Raw genomic sequence first — 19,583 nt, 5'->3', positions numbered from 1 at the left:
TTATGCGGTATTATGTTACTATTTACGCTATCGCGACTCCCTATTTATTTGTCTTGCCTCGCCTTCCATGTTTGCTCCTTCGTCTTCCTCCCGATTCCTCTATTCCTTTTTTTTTTCTTTCTTTATTCTTTGCCCCTTGTCGCTCGTAGCTCGCCACGGAGCGAGTCAGAGGCCAGCGTCCCCTTGTAACGGTATCAAATTTGTGAAATAAAAAGGATCGTGATCCTTTATGGAGCGGAGGAGTCCGAGAACTGGTATCATGCCTGGCGGAAACAGTTCGAACGTAAGGGAATTTAGTTATCGTTGGCGAATGTTGTTCACCGATGCAAGGAAAATGTTTTTGTAGTGTAGGTACTTACAGACGGGGTCATCCTAAATTATACATTTTTATTTTATAGGTAGCATAAACAATATTTATTGTATATGTAATATTTTCATAAGTTTCAGTTGCTTAGTCAAATCTTTTCAGTCTTGGCGTCCATTATTGAGGACACAAAATTTAAACTAACAAAATTTTACGTTATCATTTAGGGCGAATGTCCTTATTCTTGCTAATGAAGAAAGACCAGTTTTTCTCGAAAACTACACTATTGAGCCTTTTTTTTCCATACTAATTTTAATCCGAATTAACCCTAAAAGTTAAATTACATTAGTACGAGTGAAAAAAATAATTTAGGTCTAAAAAGGCTAAGATGTCAATATTCGATGTGGTTCTATCTGAAAAATTTTAAATATTGAAGAAAATCAGTGGAGGGGAAAGGATTAGAAATAGAAAGAAAATTCTTTTCTATCGAGCCCACTTGAATATCAACAACAAAGTTACTGAAAATCATTTTAAATAAAATACTTAAAAAATAAAAATAAAAAAGAATTCAATTAATGAATGAAACCGAGAGTTGCTGTGAACAGATTGAAGAACAATGGATGTGAAAATCAGAAGAAATTCTACTTATTATATTAATTAAGTCTTTCCAGTGTACTTAACAAAAAGCAAGGAATCATTGTGTACTTCGTCGCTTCGAATCGTTAATTACAAACAATGGATTTGCAACTTTCCCATGTATAGAAACGCGAAAGGTTAAACCGAGAGTATCGACCGACCATGAGTCCACCTTTGTTTTCTTTATCGTTCCGGGCGAATCCAAAAAGTGGCATACTGGTGGAAAGAAGTGAGACGAAGCAATATCGTGCTGCGAACCTGTTTAATAAAGAAGCCCAATTAACTGTACAACGATCTGCGCTGAAACGTAAGGCGAATGCTTCGAACGTTTGCTTTAATTCGCCATAAGTTAGGAGCCATAGCTCGTGTAATTCGTGCTCGTGCAACATTGTTTTATTTTTATCGTTCTTTGAATCTACTCTCTTAAACATTCCTCTCGTTGACACTCTGGATCTGTTGATTTTATTATGCGCAGAATGTGCCTCTGAATATTATTTATTTATTGCACTGGTTTCGCGTACTCTGACCTGAAGGAGCGTTTACAGTGTTATTCTATAGATATATAGCCGAATTAGTTTAAAGTTTCGATGTCTTTCGTGTTTTATTCGCGATTAGATCACTGAGTTATTTGAAATTTTGTGTTATCCTTTCCCTAATCATAATTTACTAAAAATTGTTAACGTTCATAAAATTTCAATCACAATCTAATTTCTGAATTATTTGATATTTAATAATTATTTGGTATGTTTGAGATTTTTGTAATTCTTGTCCTAAATTTAACAAAAATTATGACTCCATCTCAATCTATCAGGTTCAATCTAAATTTGGCCACTACATTATTTAAGATTTTAAGTTCATTTTTTGTTCATCGCTGAATTATTTAAAATTCTTCGTTACCCTCTCCTTGACCACAATTTAATAAAAATTACCAAAGATTTTCAAGTTTCACTCAAAGTTTGATCGCTAATTATTCTTTACTTTGCTACTTTTAATTACTCTTCCTTCAATCTCAGTTTAATCTAAATCATCAACGTTTTCCAAGCTTAATTCAAAGTTCAATTCCCAAGTTACGTAGATTTTTGTGATTTTTGCTGGCCTTTCGGTTAATATTTTACGCAATCATCGCAATTAGGTTCCAGTCGATCGCGCGTCGGTCAACAAACAGAAAGGAGCGCTCGTTGGAGAACTCGGCGAAAGACAAGCGTGAGAATAAGGAACTGCAATGGGCTCGTAGTTATGTTTAGTCATTAATGTCCGCAACAACGTCGTTTAACTATTCGAACGTAGCGAACACGCAGCGGCCCACGATTCTAAGTGTGGATACCGCGTCTTGTTATCTCGCATCTTTAACCCGTCACGTGGACTTTTCGTTTTGCAACATCATGCACCGGTGCAACATCATTGTACCGTGCTAACGCGTTTACGTCGAAGCTGGGGAACCTCGATGCTATGTGGAACCGTTTCCACCGTTAACACTAAATTTACGGAGATTTTTTATCAGTGAACGGCGGATTTTATACATTTATAACGTACATTAATATATACAGAGTGTATGTTGAATATATTCTACAATTAATATAATAATATCCTTATTATACATAAGTACATATATGTACGTTTATGTATAATACATAAGATCCGCAGACTACTTATTAGATTTCTATTACTGAAGTAATGCTTCAACAAGTGAAGTCGATTTATTAAAATTATTCGTTTAAATACTTTTGCTTGGTATACATGTCAAATTGGGAAAGAACTTTTTATTTTTAAAAATCTATGTACATTAAAATATTGACAACACATCATTATCGAATGTAGTATCATTATTTTGGCATGTGTACTATGTATATTGTCTGAACATTTTATTAACCTTATTATAGTTTGCTGATTGCAAAACTCATATGACACTTTTTAAGTATCCTAGATGGATTCGCAAATAAATGATAAGAAAAAGTTATTCCATTTCGTATAAAAAAAAAAACTTTAGCAGTTCGAATCACCATATATATTTACAGTATAAATAAAAAGGAAGAACTCGTTAAATATTTGCAAAACACCAAAAGAACGAATATATTGACATGCAGTATGTATACAAACAGATTTGCTTGGCTTTCAAATAATTTGAGGATGATTGGGTTAAGCTTGCTGAACCAGTAAATTATTTAATAACGAAACTATTTACTAACAGTATCGTATTAACACGATAACATGTGATGATTGTTTATCAAGCTTCGTAACGTAATTAAATAGCGTAACAAGCTTGCTTCTTATATATTTACGATACAGAATGAAAATAAGCCGATAACATTTATCGCGCTTGTTACGTCGAGTTGTGTTCATTACTTTGCCGTAACGATAACGCATAATACAAAATACATAATAAATCTTTATTATGTATTACGTGTTATCGTTGTCGTGTTTCGATAGTACATCTTAATGACCGAGAGTATTATATAAGTATTTTAGACATTTTAACGTTAGTTTAGTTTTACTGTTTTACTTTAGAAGATTATAATTTCTGTGCTTGCTTATAAAATTTATCAAGGTGACGTGGCTTTTATTTTGAGTATTAGTTGGTATTCTCTGTGTATTAACGCGAGTACATTGTTATACGTAATAATATCTATAGATTGTTTTATTTCATACTTTTGTGTTAGTTTTGAGTTTCATATCAACAGTTTGCAGTAATTTGTTATTTAAAAATAAATTAGCTTAGGGGTTAACGAAGTGTTATGTTAATTGTCGTTACTTAACATAATACTTTCACATTCAGAATTGCGTGGTTGCATTTAAAAAATAATTGCAAGTGCATGTTGCACCGTTACTCTTATGAATATTAAATATATTTTTCTAATTGCAAATATGTTGTAAAAGGATGTCTGGCTCTGAATAAATTATGCACATCTTGTTCTTATACTAACTAAATCACATTTAAATAAAAAAAAGCTACATCTCTTACCGAAAGTAAAAAAAAATGACATAATCGATGCAAGCATAATTTAAACAATTACATTTGGAACCATGGACAAAAACAAAATTATCAAGAACAAAAGTAACATTAAATTCTAATATTTATCACCATTTTCAAATACCATCCACAGTAAAGTAAACCATATGAAAATATGAAAACGTAGCGTTAAATTCCATCATTTATTCAGTTCATTTTTATGCCTCGTTTTAAAAATTACTTTTTCTAAAATTTCTATTATTTCTAAACGTACGTAGTGATTTTTCGAAGGTTTCTATACTTGCTTTAACTATAAATACATACGCGTCGAAGCTTCTATAGAATTTTCGCACGTATCTTACTGGCAAAGTTTGATGCACTGTTACTCGTCGTCTCGATGTGTAGGTGTGCATTCCTTATCGAGCGAAGAAAGGCAAGGGAATAAGGAGGCCCGTTCTCGCGACCGTGTTTAGTCAACGTTATTGCCATTCGGAATCTTTAGCTATTTTACCGTGTCGGCTTTCCATATAGCAACGCCAGAAAGGTGCAACGCCGATGGTTCGCGCGGCGCACTTGCATTCTACGCGCATAAGTTATGCACATTATCGTTATGCGCCAGTTCGGGCATAATTTCTGCTCTCAAGTGGTTCGGATACACGCGCCAAGGCGATTCGCGTTGGATAGAAACTCTGATTTCAATTTCTTTTTCTCACTGTCGTGAACCTTACCGTCTCTTCAGGTATTTCTTATTCGTACCGTCTACCGATCCGTTTCGTCTCCCTTTATGCCGTCCACTCTTTGACATGTCTTTGAACTTGAATGCTATTCAGGTCCCCACGTAACCACCTATCGTCATAAATTAGAAAAGTTCACGTCTAGATAGGAAATTTCAAATAAAAAGTTAGAAATAAATAGTCCGTTGAAAAACAGAAACCTACATTGAAGTATGGCTTGTTTTCTAAATGTTGCGACGTGTGTTTTATATATTTATGCATTTGTACACATTCTTGTATATTTTCATCTGCAATCTAGAGAAAAATAATGTAGTACAATTCGATAAAAGGTTTTTTAAAGGGAAGTTTAGGATTTCTGGGTTTTAAATCAAACCCAAATTAAAGAACTGAGTCTTTATATTCCTTACAATTTTTTTTTATTTTTTTGGATACGAATAAAGAGTCGCATCAACTACTGACATGACGGTTTACTAGCTACTTCACTTGAGTTATTGCCAAATTTTGGTCAATAATTTGATGTCCTTCAGAAAAGTAATAACTTTCGTGATATTTTACGACGCGAATGATTTTTTAATTGTTGGATACAAATATTGCTCTTCGTTTTACGTATTTCACATATTTGGTCGAAATGTATTCAACTGCCTTACAATTTTTGTTTCGGTTTCTATCTTACAACATTATTGTACTTCGGCATTGAATGTCCACCTTCCAATTTTTCTTCTATTGATATATCGCAGTGTAAAAAACGTAATAAAAATATGAGAGCAGAGCAGGAAAAGTCAATTACATAAAAAGTATAAAAACATAAATTATAGATATATAAATGTAGAATATATTCTATTAATATTATAGATTATTATATTATGGATATATTATAGGTACATTAATATAGTATACAATCTCCCTTGCCTTGTTCTCATATTTTATTACATTTTGTAAATATTAATCACATCTAGATTCGTACCTGCTTAAATTACGCTAAGAAAATGATTCAAATTAGCTCTGAATTGGATGACGTAGTAAATAGTGAAACGAACAATTAGCTTATATTTCAATGTCACCATTCTACTCTTTCAATGACGTCTCTTTACATCACTTAAATGGATTGTGTACACGTACCGTTAGTCTTCGTCTTGATACAAGTATTCAAATATGCACCAGATTTGCACCTCAATGATGTGCATCTGCATACACTTTTCTCGCGCCTGTTACCTGTCACGATTTTAATAGCTCATGAAACACAGCAAAATGAAACGTGTCCCAAGGAAACGTTCATTTGAATGTTACAAATTGAAACAATGTTAGGGTGTCCCTTTTGTGGTTTATAGTTCGAATCTCTTCGTTTGAACTTACGTTCGCGTTGAGAAAACAAAAGGAATTATCTCTGCTGTACGAGTAACAAACGGAATTGTATATTTAAATTACACGCGTTCTTGAACAAAATTTCGTGTGAACGATACACAACTGTTTATTTATTACTCATTGAACGAAAATTAGATTTGGATTACAATTGAAAAACTTCTCAACGAACAAGTAAGAATTTACAAACTATTTAATCGAATAGAGGTCACGAATAAATTATTTCAATTTGATTTAATTTTTTATATCTTATGTCAATAAAAATTTGTAGATCTCAAATGTTCTAATCTTGTAATTTTAGTTGTTTTAATATTAACTCTTGTGATATTTAATAAAAAATTAATATTGGAAAATATTGGAAAATAAAACCAAGATATAAAATTATAATATAAGTCTGCGATCGAATCATAAAGTCTAATAATTTTAGTTCTTCTGACATCAACTCTTATGATATTGAATAGAAAATGAAAATATTGAAAAACAAAACGTCACAATTTACATTATAAATCTACTATTAAATAACAAAATCTTGAAATCTTGAAGGTTGTAATCTCACTATCTTAGTCCTTCCTATAACAACTCCTATGGGATGAAAAATGAAAACATTGAATTTTTAGTAACTGAGCAATTCTCAGAGAAAGAAACTCGTTATCTCAATTCCCCCGATATTAATTCCAGTGATAATGAATGAAATACAAATACTGGATACTGGAAAGTGAATTCAAGATATAATTCATATTACGAACCAAACTTTCTATCTTATCGATTTAACGATCAATTTTATGAGATCGCGGCAAACACGAATTTTCGAATTTCATTGATAAAAATTCGAGCGTCTTATTATAATACGTCTTATTGTAGTACGCTATAGATCGCATTGAAACGATAATGACGTGTATCGAAAGCTTCGATCATAATTGAGTTTACACGGTATCCTTGGGGCAATTGAAAATAATCCAGGTAACATCTAAGTAATCCTCAAACGGCTCTTGGTGGAACGGAGAATCTCTCGTCCTTGCCGACAAGGAAGAGGAAAAGGTTAGTCGCGAAGAATGAGAAATAAAGTTGCATTTTTTTTCTTAACGTTAAACTATATTTGTCCTTGTATTTCCGCATAAACTGCGAGCAGGTTCGTATGCAAGTTTATGACAGGCGTTAAAAGCAAAGTGAAATGAAAGAGTACTTGAGTCGGATCGTATAAACTTGGAGCAATTTTAATAAAAATACGTATAATACTTACAACAATAAATTTGACGTCAAAAACATTTCACTCTCTATCCAGTTCAAAATTACAAGTTTGACTAAAGTACAATCATCATACTTGAATTAGTATTGTCCTTGAATTTAAGTTTAGAATTGAGTTGATATTTTGTTTGTAACGGGAGAAATAAATACACATATCGTTCAAAGACGATGCATTTGCATTTTAATTTAGTATAGTAATTCGTTTACTGAATATCAAAGTGTTAACAAAATATTAATTTTTGTCTGGGGGTACTATCAGCAATTTTTATATTCAAAACATGTTAAATTTTTAACACTTTTGGCCTTCACTTTCATGTCATATTTAGTGAAACATTTAATTTTTATAGTTTTCAGATATGCATACAAGTATATTCGAAAGAAAATTGTACTCTTTTTAAATATAGCGTACATGTATTTATTCATAGTTATTTTATTGTAACTGTTCATATAAAACCCCACTGTCTAAGCAGACATAGTTTGAATAATCATTATATCAGGACTCCAATGTGAGTCCTCTTTGGTAAAATTATAAACTTAAAAACATATAAAATTGCAACAATAAGTAAGACCTAAACAGAAAAGACCTTTTATATAAAAATGTAGAAATACAAATTACGAATATACTGAATTGCTAAGTAAAGTAAAATTGTAAGATGAAATTGAAACAAAAATTGTAAGGGACATTGCCGATCAAGAATATTAATTTTCTTTCGAACAAAATGTAAGAAATTTAAATAAATGTCACAGTCTCCAAAGCACCTCCGTTTCCAGAATCTAAAAAATATCACGTACAATAGATTCGATTTCCTCCGTTGTACAAAGTAGATTCGAATTTTTGCGACACCGCGTCGATTTCGGCGGGAATAAACCGTGCGCCTCCTATTGGGTGTTGAATAGGCCCAGAAAATGGGTGGTGGGACGATCGGAAGAGCAGATGATCTTAGACGGTACGCAACTGTCACGGATAGTACACGTGTTACGGAGCCGCGGTCGTTCACGTTCGGTTCAGGTACTCGACCGCCCGCGTAGTCACGTGAGATTTCGAAGTGAACGTTCAAAGAGCATTTTCGTAGGTTCGAGACATCGAAGCCTGGACTGTATCGTCGTGTCGTTCTTCCGCGGCGAACAATACCAGACGGTGTACACTTCCGAGTGGTGATTCGTGTCAAGTGAATACCGTACGTGTCTTTGGCAAGGGAATAATTCTTTAAAAATTAACGGTGCTAGTGAAATTTTGTGCGACGAGAATATTCGGAAGAACAGTGTCTGAAATTGGTGAAGAAGTTACACGAAATATTCGTAGTGTGTTGACGGAGTCAAGAAGAATGACATCCAATGGAATACTTCCTTTCGTGTGAGGATATTTTTATCAGTGAGTTTTAATGTATATGTGTCTTTCGATTACTATATTCTTTATAAGGAAACTTGATGATGAGTGAACTTTAAAATAGATTCTTTTATTTTTATATATCGGTGGGCATTTTTATTAGTAAATTTTAGGACAGAGGTATCTTTTTATCATTCTATTTTTGATGTACAAATTAATGGACTTTTATATCGGTGAGGTTTAGGAGAGTTGTTTTTCTATTATCATATATATATATATATATATATATATATATATATATATATATTTTTTATGTGAAGGTTATTTTTGTCATTAACTTTTAGGGCAGACTCTATTATTTTATTTTTTTTATGTATAATCTGAGGGGTAATTCGTATCAGTGAGTCTTAGATGAGAATTGTTTCGCTATCATTATATTTTTTAAGCGAAATTGAAGAATATTTTGATCAGTGAATTTAAGAACAGGCTGAATTATTTTATTCTTTTTATATATAAATTGATAATTTTTGGGTAATTTTTATCAGTGAGTCTTAGAGGAGAATTGTTTTTCTATCGTTACATTTATTTAAGTAAAAGTGAAGAGCATTTTTATTAGTGCATTTCAGACCGAATGTACAATATCTTTCTATTAATATCCTTTTTTTTTCAAGATTTAGAGGGACGTTTTCACGAGTTAGTTTTGGAATTCAGGCATATCTCTATATTACCATATATATTCTTTTAAGTATTATTTCGAGCAAGTATATGGCTCAGCATCGTTGCTGGTGTTTATTTCTCGACTAACATTGTTCCATCGAGGTTGAAGTAATTAAACTTCGCATTGAATTTCAATCTGTTGTTCTCAGCGTGTCTGCAGGCAATCGATTTTCATTCGCCGGGCGTAATTTATTCCCGCGGTTACGTAATTCCAGAAAAACAACTTTGTAATCGATGTTTTCTCATTACTTGTCATTTCGTCGTTACTCCCCGCGATTTCATCGTACCGAGATTTATATCAATCGCTCCCTGACCCTCGTTCAGTTTCCCATTATCTGATTCACGCCTTCCCAGAATTAATCCCCTATTGCGTGAATTCTATCCTTCGAAAAACGAAGCGATTTCTTGGCCGTTTGCGTAATTAATATCGCACGTTCATGAATTATACAAAATTATTCGTCGACATCATAAAATATCATTAGACGATTCAATGAAATTTCTTTAATGAAATTTATGAAAATTTATGAAAGTACAAAAGGTGTTACAAGCAGTACATGAAATCAACAAACTGTACAATAACAGTTTAAATCTATTATAAATTATCAACGTCAGATGCAACTATTATTTTATCATGTATCGAAAACGATACATTCTTAATTACACGTAGACAAAAAAGGTATTGGTAATGAAGAGTATGATTTACGATTAGTGTATGAAAAATAAGTAGAAATGTAGAAATACATCTTTCTAGACAACAAATATTTCAACGTCGTTAAAAGGAAGGACCAGTTATATTAAAATTTATATTCATATTTTCTCTATACATCTTAACATTAATTTTAATTTGACATACTTTTGTCCACGTATTGAACATATCGTTTTTTATAAGTGATCAAATAATTTGTATTACATCTTTAATTGTTAAGATGGAAATTGAAAGAATAATTTTGATAAATTCAACTCTGTTTACGTACTAATAATTTATGCGACAACGATGAATATCAATGCAAATACTGCTTGCATGATCGATACCTTAGAGCAGGGATTCGAACCCTAACCCGTACCGGGTTCCGGTACTTCGTATTATAGAATAACCCATCTAACCAGGTAACACAAGACATCTGTAACCCGAGTAACCCGGTTAACTTGGTTGTATGCGCGTTATAATAATACATTAAAAACCATAGTTATTGCCATGTTTCTAGACGGTAACCAATTTTATTTCAATATTGTCTGTTTTCTACTCTACTTGTCCATCCGCGAGAAAAAGGTCATGCAAGTGCTTACATTTACTCGTATTTATTACTCGTTTATTGTACTTATGTAGCAGAACGGGGACGTAAACACTTGGCCAGCCCTCTTCTTGCGGACGAATAGTACATGTATTGGCATAAACAGTCACTTGAAGGAATCCCTATTTTGACCGGACGTGTTATGAGTTTTCTGAGAATTCCAACACTAGCAACTGTGACAACCAGGCGAATGATAAACATTCGTCAGTCTTGCCTTAGAACGTGTAGTGAACGTGTGTGTCCTACATTCATTATATACTCGTACATTTTAAACAATCTAGTTTCATTTGATTTTAATATTGCCTGTAAGTTCACATATCTTTGACTTGTCTGGGTGTCTAGGATGTCTTCTTCTACTAGTAACCCACTCCGAGCAGGTTAACTCGCTCTTCCTACAATTCAAGAACCGTTTCTTCGTGGTTAGTATGAGTTAAAGTAACATTCCCTTCATTAACCGGGTTTGGGTTAGGGTTCAGCAGCGGTTCAAATCTCTTAGATTTAGCCTTAGATTTATCTGAAAATATTAGTAAGCGCAAAAATACTCCTTTCCCTTATAGAAATCATTAGCTTCTCGATTAGACACATTATGCGATAGAAAGTTACTGCTATCGTCTCAGCTGTTACTTTTATCGTAAAATATAAAAATGAGGAAATTTTTCGTTTATTGAATATGCAATTTTCCGAAATTTCACTCCCGATGATGCGCAAACGGTTCACGGGAAGACATTACGCGATATAACTGCAAGGCCAATTGCAATTAATCGATTTCATCCGGCAATTAGATTTATTATGTCAGTCGTGCGTGCTCGCGGTGCCAATTACTTTCCAGTTTATCACTGTGTTATCATTCTCGTCGCGTATCGCGACGATTCAAAACGTTCAGATGACTCTCGGCTTTCCTTTTTCAAAAATCTAATCTCGCAATTTCACCTTTTCGATAAACTCGAAGCATCGATTAACGTTAACCCGCACTTTTTCCTTGCTTCGTGATATCCTTGAGGCTATTAACTTACATAATTACTTAGGAGGAAGATAGATTGGATACAGTTACGAATTATTATTTTTTGTTATGAATTTTGTGTAGCCTTTGTAAGATTATGATGTTTTGAAATTTTGAAACAGTGTCGAGAGTCGAGTTCACTGATTCGTTTATGTTTGTAATCATTTTTTAAGCACAATGACATTGGATAAATACAGTCGTAACGAATTGTTTATTATTTGTGTTCAATTTTTTCGATGAATATTTATGCTCATTTTCGAATGTTCGTGTAGAATAACCTACATTAAAGAGAGACAATGTCTAAATTATATAGAGAAATTGTTTAATTGTATTTATCATTATATAAAATCGTATAAAAAATGAATTGATTCAAATAGGAATTTCTAAATTTTCTTTAAAATCACCCAACTTTTATTAAATAGGAATTATTTGTAGCTTTACAGGAAAGTCTACACTACTATTGAATAGAAAATTTCGATATTCAAACTGAAACTATGTTGAATAAATGTTGAATGTAAACCAATACACTTTAGATTTTATTTACAATCAAATTAAAAGTACGATTTCTTTTTTAATGAATGTCAAGAATCGTTTCAATAGATTGAACTGATTTGTTACGACTACGCCCGTGCCATTGAGTTTAATATAAGCTTCCTTTAATAACTTTTTAACAACAAACTTTATTATAAATGTTCTTCCTAAAGGAATCGAAACATAGAAGCCAAACACGTTAATATAAATAAATTATTACTTTCAGGTTTTTATTTTTTGATTATAAGGAGAACTTCAATTTCGGAAGCTAAAATTCTTTTCCTAGATAAGTGTAACGTTTTATTATTGCATTGTACGTTCAGTTTATGCTTCATGCCCTCTTGAGTAAAAAAAGAAATAAATATTTAAAAATTCATGAAATAAAGAGATTTAAAGAATTCCAAATTGAACAAACGAATTTAAGCCAGAATAGTTTAAATTCCCTCCTCCAACCTGTAAACAAAAGACCTAGCAAACAATTCCATTTAATTCCGAACCCAACTCTCAGCACCATTCCAAAATCCCCCTATTCTTAACATTCTCCTAATTGCTTCCAATCCATCACTGTCAGAGAACCGCTAAACAAACTCGCATCGACGCACGGTAATTGTATAATGCGTTTAGCGTAATTATCTCGACGAAAGAATACTAATCGATCGTTCTGACGTCTTATCTAATGACTCTGACTCGTCATCGTTCCAGCGAAATCCGCGACACGGAGTTTCAGATGGAAGATTAAAAGCGATCGGCTACCGTTACATCGTTCGCAAAAACAAAGGCGGAAATGAAAAGTATAAGAGTGAATCCGCGACACTGTTTATCGGACGATCGGCCGTCGAGCTCGAGATTCGGTTCGATCGTGTTAGCATCATCGATCGGACACTGCGATCGCGGCTCGTTCCACGACGCGGATGGTAATGATCTCGGCGAGAAGTATGCGGATCGGCGCTGAATGTCGTGACAGGTAACGGTACAATCTTGTGACATTCGAGCTTATTAATATTACGTCGCGTGTTTCGTTCTTTCGTGGAAGTGTATCGAGCGAGATTCCTGAATGCGAAATTGTCCGTCATTTTAATGGCGTCGGCAGTGCTCGTTAACGTGACACGGGAAGAAAGTTGAAAGTAACGTCTACGAAACCAGCTTCTTGTTGCCTGGTACCTACGTGTTTCTTTTCGATGCTCGAGTATGGGTTTCGTACCGTGATATATAGCAAGGGGGGACAGAGAAGTGCGGGTTGAAGGAGGTACCGGTATTTGGGAATTTGTTCGGACTGTAAGGAAAGTTTAATATTAATATGACGTACGTGGATAAAAGTACATGATGTGAGAAGCATTTCTGCTCATTTTCATGACTATATGGCAATCTGTATGATAAATATTAATTCTTCTTTTCACATGGCTTTATTTTTCGTCGCAGCTACTGCTTGGTAATTAGCGACGGATTTAATTGGGCACTTTCAGCAGTCTTTTTATTCTTCATTTGTTCCATTGTGGACACTTTTGGCTACCATTTGTGGGTCATTATTAGTGCAAATTTATATCTTTTTTTTATTTTTAGATACTTCTCTGTGTATGTAGCATGTAATAACAGCGACCATTTCCTTTCATATTAGATATGTATGCATATATTAAATATTAAATGTACATTATGTGCATTGTACAAACTACAAATATGAAGAAACATGTTCGTTGTTGAATAAACTATGCTCATCTTACTCTTATCGTTTTATCATTTCATATTATATTTACCATTTGTATAGTTATTTCAGTGTAATTGTTCATGCAAAAGCAGCTTGCCTCATTGAAAGTCAATAAGAGAAAATCTTGATACAAATTGATAGTAAAAATATAGAAAAACGTAACAAATGAAACCAGACCAGGAAGAACTATAATAGTTACATAGAAATATAAAAACATAAATTATGAATCTATCAAGTTCATTAATATAACAAAAACTACCAGTCGAAAATATTAAAGTACACTACAGTTGTGACTCGTATATTGCCAATAAATAATTGTGAATTTACAATTCCTCAAAATCTACCAAATAACGTCTCAACAATAACTTAGACGTCCAAGTTACACTAAAATTGTCCATCTTTAATCACCCTGTTTGGACCACAGTCTACGATTATGGTAACGTGAGTCGAAAATATTATAGTGCAGTACAGGTGTGACTCGTATATTGCCAATAAATAATTGTGTATTTACAATTCCTCAAAATCTACCAAATAACGTCTCAACAATAACTTAGACGTCCAAGTTACACTAAAATTGTCCATTTTTAATCGCCCCGTTTGGACCACAGTCTGCAATCATGGTAACGTAATTAATACCCCTCCCTCGAGTATTTGGTATCGAATCGAAATCAGAGTTTCTGGAGTAATTCGACGTCTCGTTGCGCGTACCGCGAACCGATAGCTGACATCAGTTCGCCGCGTTTAGCATAACTGGAATTAATTACACGGACATGCCGATGAATCGACGGAGAATCGACGTGAATCGACGTACGAGAGAACATATCTCGTCACAACGGTGATAACTCGCGAGGAAATCCCTTTCATAAATAATCCTGATCGTTAAAGCCCCGATTGAGACCGTCTTCGAGAACTCAGACGGGGTGTGGGGTGGGGAGGGATCCGTATTATAGCAAAAAGTTGCAGTCGAGTACTTTTTGCTCGTTGACAACCTTGTCACAGTGGCATTCGAGCGGGCTCCGTCGAAAGTGCCGATCGGTGGTCCGTGGAACAGTGAGACACTATCAAAGGGGGTGAAACCAAAATAGCTATCCAGAATATATGTGCGCAGTACTTCAAATTGATTAGTTTCAACGGAAACTATTCGTTGACTTTGGTTGTGAAAAGGAAGTTCTGATTCGGTCGCGATATTCACCGAGTATTGAAGTGATCGTGTGATTGTTCCTGTTCGTGTGGAATTATTTCGCTTACAAGTAAATATAATTATTAAGTTAATGATTGTTATGGGTTACTTGGATCTTTCAATTTTTTCGATGTGCATCACTTTAATTGCCATAGAGTAGTGGTACAGTAGTTAAATCTGTGTAGGAAAGGAGATTAACTTTATCTAAACAAACAGGAAATAATGATTAATTGGAAATCTTTTTCACCGACTTCGAAAAAGGAGGAGGTTACTAAATTCGACATGTATATTTTCTTCGGTTAATATATTTTATTAAGGAAAGAAATGAAAGATACATTCGACAGTGAGTTTTACTTTTTTAATGAAAATTGAAGACTATTTTTATGAATGAAATTTACAACATACTCTGTTACATTTGTATTATTCAATTTTAGGATAGATGTATCTTTCTTTTAGTCTATTTTCGTGTAGATAAATTGATGAACATTTGTATTAGTGAATTTTAAGAGACAGATATATCTATTGTTTTTTGTTTATTTCTACATTTATAAATTAATCAGCGAATGTGTGAATTTGAAGAGAAAGATGTCTTTCTGTTATTATACATTTTAAGTATGAAACATAAGACAATTTTACCAGTGAATTTTAAGCCTACTTTTACAGGTGAATTTCTCTCTAATATTCTAATTATTTTTATAAAATTTTAAAAGGTAGGTGTCTTTTTATTATTCTATATTTTAAGACAAAAACAAGAGACATTTTTATCAGTGAGCATTAAAACAAAAACATGTATTAAATATGCATTATAATATATAATATATATATAGTCCAAACTAAAACCATAAAAAACTGTTTCTTGATGAATTACATTCGTGTTACACTTCTTTCCAAAATGAATTTCAAAAATTCAATCTTCTGAATAACATCTACACACGAAACAAAACCCACTTAACCCAAATAAACGTAAAATACTCGATCATCTTATTAGAAAAATAGATAACATCCTACAGTAATTTACTCGCGGTACAGAAGGAAGTTCACAGTGGCGATGTTAATCCTGATGACGCCATTGCCTCGAGGGTGAAGGACTCGTGAATTTTAAATCAGGATTAATCGCTTCGGAGCCTTCTCCCCACCCCCTGGCTACCCCTCCGGGCCTATTGGGTCGCTTTAATGGCACGAAGATTAAATTGTGCAAGTAATTTTCGTTTATTGCTTATTTATAGGCGTACTCGCCACGCCGAGAACGTTGTTTGTAAAAGGATGCGTCGAAGCTGGCGAAGGTCCCGCGCATCGACGCGGGTAGCCTCTTTTTCCACCTTTACGACTCAAGGTTGCTAAATAACGAGATGAGAGCTTTATTGTTTATAACTTCGTTTTACCGTTCGCGCGATATGTTAATGACGCTTTTTGCCGTCGATGCACGCAGAGGATTCCGGCTACGTTCGGTGGAAGTGCTCTGTGAATATTTCGTGTAACGATTCTCTCGCGATTGCTATACCTGTTTTCGAGAAAACACTTTCGTAGTTTACGGTGGTGAAAAGTTGGTGAAAAGTATGTTCGATGTCGGGTTCGTGGTTTTAAATTCAATTTCAATGCTGTTTTGCGCGAGACTATCAAAGTTGAGATGTCAATTGCGAGCTCGTGCGAAATAATATTTGTTTATTGTTGACATTTCACTGTAAGTAATACTAGTTTATAATATTGTATGGAATATTGTAAAGTAGATACTTTGATATCGGATACTGTACAAAACAAAGTAACTTTGAAAACATTCGACAGAAGTTATCGATAAGGTCTTAACAATTTATTTTCAGATTTGTTTACAAGTTATTTAAAGACAAATCGATTTACGTTTCGACTGAACTCGATTCGAGTGGGGATTGTTGAATTATTATCAAAATTGATCTTGATAGTAGCCTTGATGGACTAAATATACAAAAATAACAATCTTTGTATCGATTATGCTAAAGATAAGCCATAGGAAAGTAACAGTTTAATAAAACACTGCTTATAATAATCCTTCGATTGTGTATAAATTGCAATTGTCATTAAATCGTACAAAACACTATTGAGCTATAGTATTTTATTTATTCCAAGAATAAAAAACAATGCACACACGTGTCTTAGAAATTAATTTGCAGTTTGCAGTCACAGAATCTAAGCAAAACGTAATCGAAAACAAAGCATCAAGTGTTGATTATATCGTGAATAGAAGAGTTCAGTGTCAAACATGGTTAATTACGAATCCACTGGAAACAAGTGCAATGACACCCGAGGAACGATTCATCGAACGCAGATATATTCGATACGAGAGTCAAAAATACTGCCAGGCTGGTGGAGTTACGTAACAGATATTAGAATATCGGAAAAAATTATTCTACCGACGTCAGAAGGAATGTCGTAACGAACAATCAATGGGCTAATGACCTGTCTTCGATTAGTCAAAGAGAGAGGCACAGAGGAAGAGAGTTACAAAAACATTTATAAGAGTACGCTCTTACTGTATTGGTAACCTTCATCAATTTAAAACTAACCACGAAAATAAACTTTTGTTATAGTAAACATTGTTAAAAGTATCATTACAATTCCTTCTTCCATTACTTTAATTTTTTTTTTTTAATTATTAAGAGTATAGTATTAATATTATATTTATATTTGTTATTCTAAAAATTGTATTTCTATTAAATTATATAATTTATATATAATATTTTTTCATGAGAGAAATTCGCAATTAGTCGAAGACGTTGGAATTGAATAATATTTATAATAATACTACTAATAATAGTGTATAATTCGTAATTATAAATAGAGCAGAATGTCTTTAGTAGTAATACAAAAGAAATTTAGAGAGACAAAATTAGAAAAATACCAACTCTCACAGATTTATTTATTTATGGTATATAAACTATATATAGACGTACAGATTGTGCATAAGGTTCAAGCGAAAAGAAACGAGAAGAGTAGTGTCAGCGACGAACAAAGCGAGGCCGTGACGCCATCTCCCATTCTAATTTCATTACGTCATGACAGATTAAGGATCATCCAAGGTATGGTCCTGTGAACCGTAAAATTATTGTCCTTGAACTTGTCCGTTGTTCTCTTGGCAGGTCAGTGAACCTCTCGAGCCCTATCTTCGATATCCAGACACTTCTACATGTAGCCTTCAGTTCAAAGTGCAAAACATATTCAGCACTCAATTTTCGAAACCAAAAAATAATATTACTTCGTTGCAGTATACACTGTACAATAGCAACTATCTTCGCATGGGTATTTTATTATGAATCTCCTGAAGGATGAGTTTGAAATGGATTTCTGTTTGCTCTGTTCAATACACACAAATTAATACAATCATGCTGTCTCACTTTAATATCGTATACTTTTTAATTCAAAAAGGCATTGTGTTATAAGTAACGGTAATTTTGACACATTCGCGACCAGCAGATATTTTACGTTTCTGGTAAAAATAATAAAATGCAGAAGTTGGACATCGTAAATTTGTATCGTGATGGCAAATATCTAAATTAAAAAGTATGTTTGGAAATATCAGTGTTGTGAATATGTAGTGTATAAAATAAAAAAAATTTCATAATTTTTGCATAACTAGGAATAGAATTGAATCGACGTGTATTCACGTCAGCGAATAGGTTAATATAAAAATAAACGTACACTATATGTGTCAATATCCCCCAATAGGTAAAAAAAGAAATGCCTAAAGTCTCTTTTAGATAACTCTTTATTACGTTACTTATCATCGGTCTTACGTAATTTCTGCTTTATAAATAAGGAAAGTAAAGAAGTAAAACATAAATAAACATGTACCGAGGCGACAAGATCAGTTTCAAGGCAAAACCATGGAAACGATAAGCTTTCTCCAGGTACTTATCCGAGAGAATGCGCCGAAATACGATTACACTTTCACTACCAAGCGATATCGAAGGTCACGATTGCTTGAAAATATTATCAATCGCGAGCAAAGTTCGTCATGGTTTAAAGCCTGACGTTATTGCGTAACATTGTGATAAGGTAACCACTAAAGCGGAATGTTGCGAACTTGTATGTATCGGAGTGTCCTTTGGATGCTCTGGAGATGCACATCACAAACCAAATGAATTGTCGTATCGATCTTCGTGAAAGAGGACTGATTTGTTTTATCTTAGTTGCCAATTTTTTGCGTCCACATTAAAAGAAGGAAGAATTTGCTCCAAATTGATAGGTGGTCGATGTTTGTTTATTTTGTTTATTTTGTTTCATTCAAAATTAAAGTTTAGATTTAAAGATTATATTGACTTTAATCGAACAAAAATTTGACTGGTCGAATACGGAGAATTATTCAGTTAGGTTTCGCTGAATGTCATGTCAGTATGCTTAAAAATACAAGATGTAATTTTTTGTGTACGTTCATAATAGAAAATTGTGTATTCTCTTGCTGCACTCATGAACAGTCTTCCAACAAAAAAATATAAAGATATATAATATAGAATATATAGAGAAATATTATATGAAATATACATATACATATAATATTGTGTATTCTATATACATATTCCAAAGATGTTTAAAAATCACGAATCTTCTTACAAATAAATGATTCATTCTACACGATGAT

General features: G+C 33.3%; 1 protein-coding gene across 7 annotated transcripts in view; it reads left to right on the top strand.

Moving 5' to 3' along the window:
• Positions 1-19,583, top strand: part of LOC128888024 (DNA-binding protein D-ETS-4) — a 156,739-nt gene that overhangs the window by 67,776 nt on the left and 69,380 nt on the right. Inside the window, exon 1 of one of the 7 annotated variants that reach the window (XM_054144613.1) lies at positions 8,148-8,597. The exons of 5 other annotated variants lie outside the window; for them this stretch is intronic. The gene's annotated coding sequence lies outside the window, so the exon portion shown is untranslated. Of the gene's footprint in view, positions 1-8,147; positions 8,598-10,604; positions 10,981-19,583 lie in introns of those variants that run through there. One more of the 7 variants, XM_054144614.1, reaches the window with a different exon arrangement.

This window comes from Hylaeus anthracinus, unplaced genomic scaffold (assembly GCF_026225885.1).
Source record: "Hylaeus anthracinus isolate JK02 unplaced genomic scaffold, UHH_iyHylAnth1.0_haploid 11989, whole genome shotgun sequence".
Lineage (NCBI taxonomy): Eukaryota > Metazoa > Arthropoda > Insecta > Hymenoptera > Colletidae > Hylaeus > Hylaeus anthracinus.
Note: the sequence above shows the minus strand (reverse complement) of the source record. Positions and strands in the feature narration are given on the sequence as shown.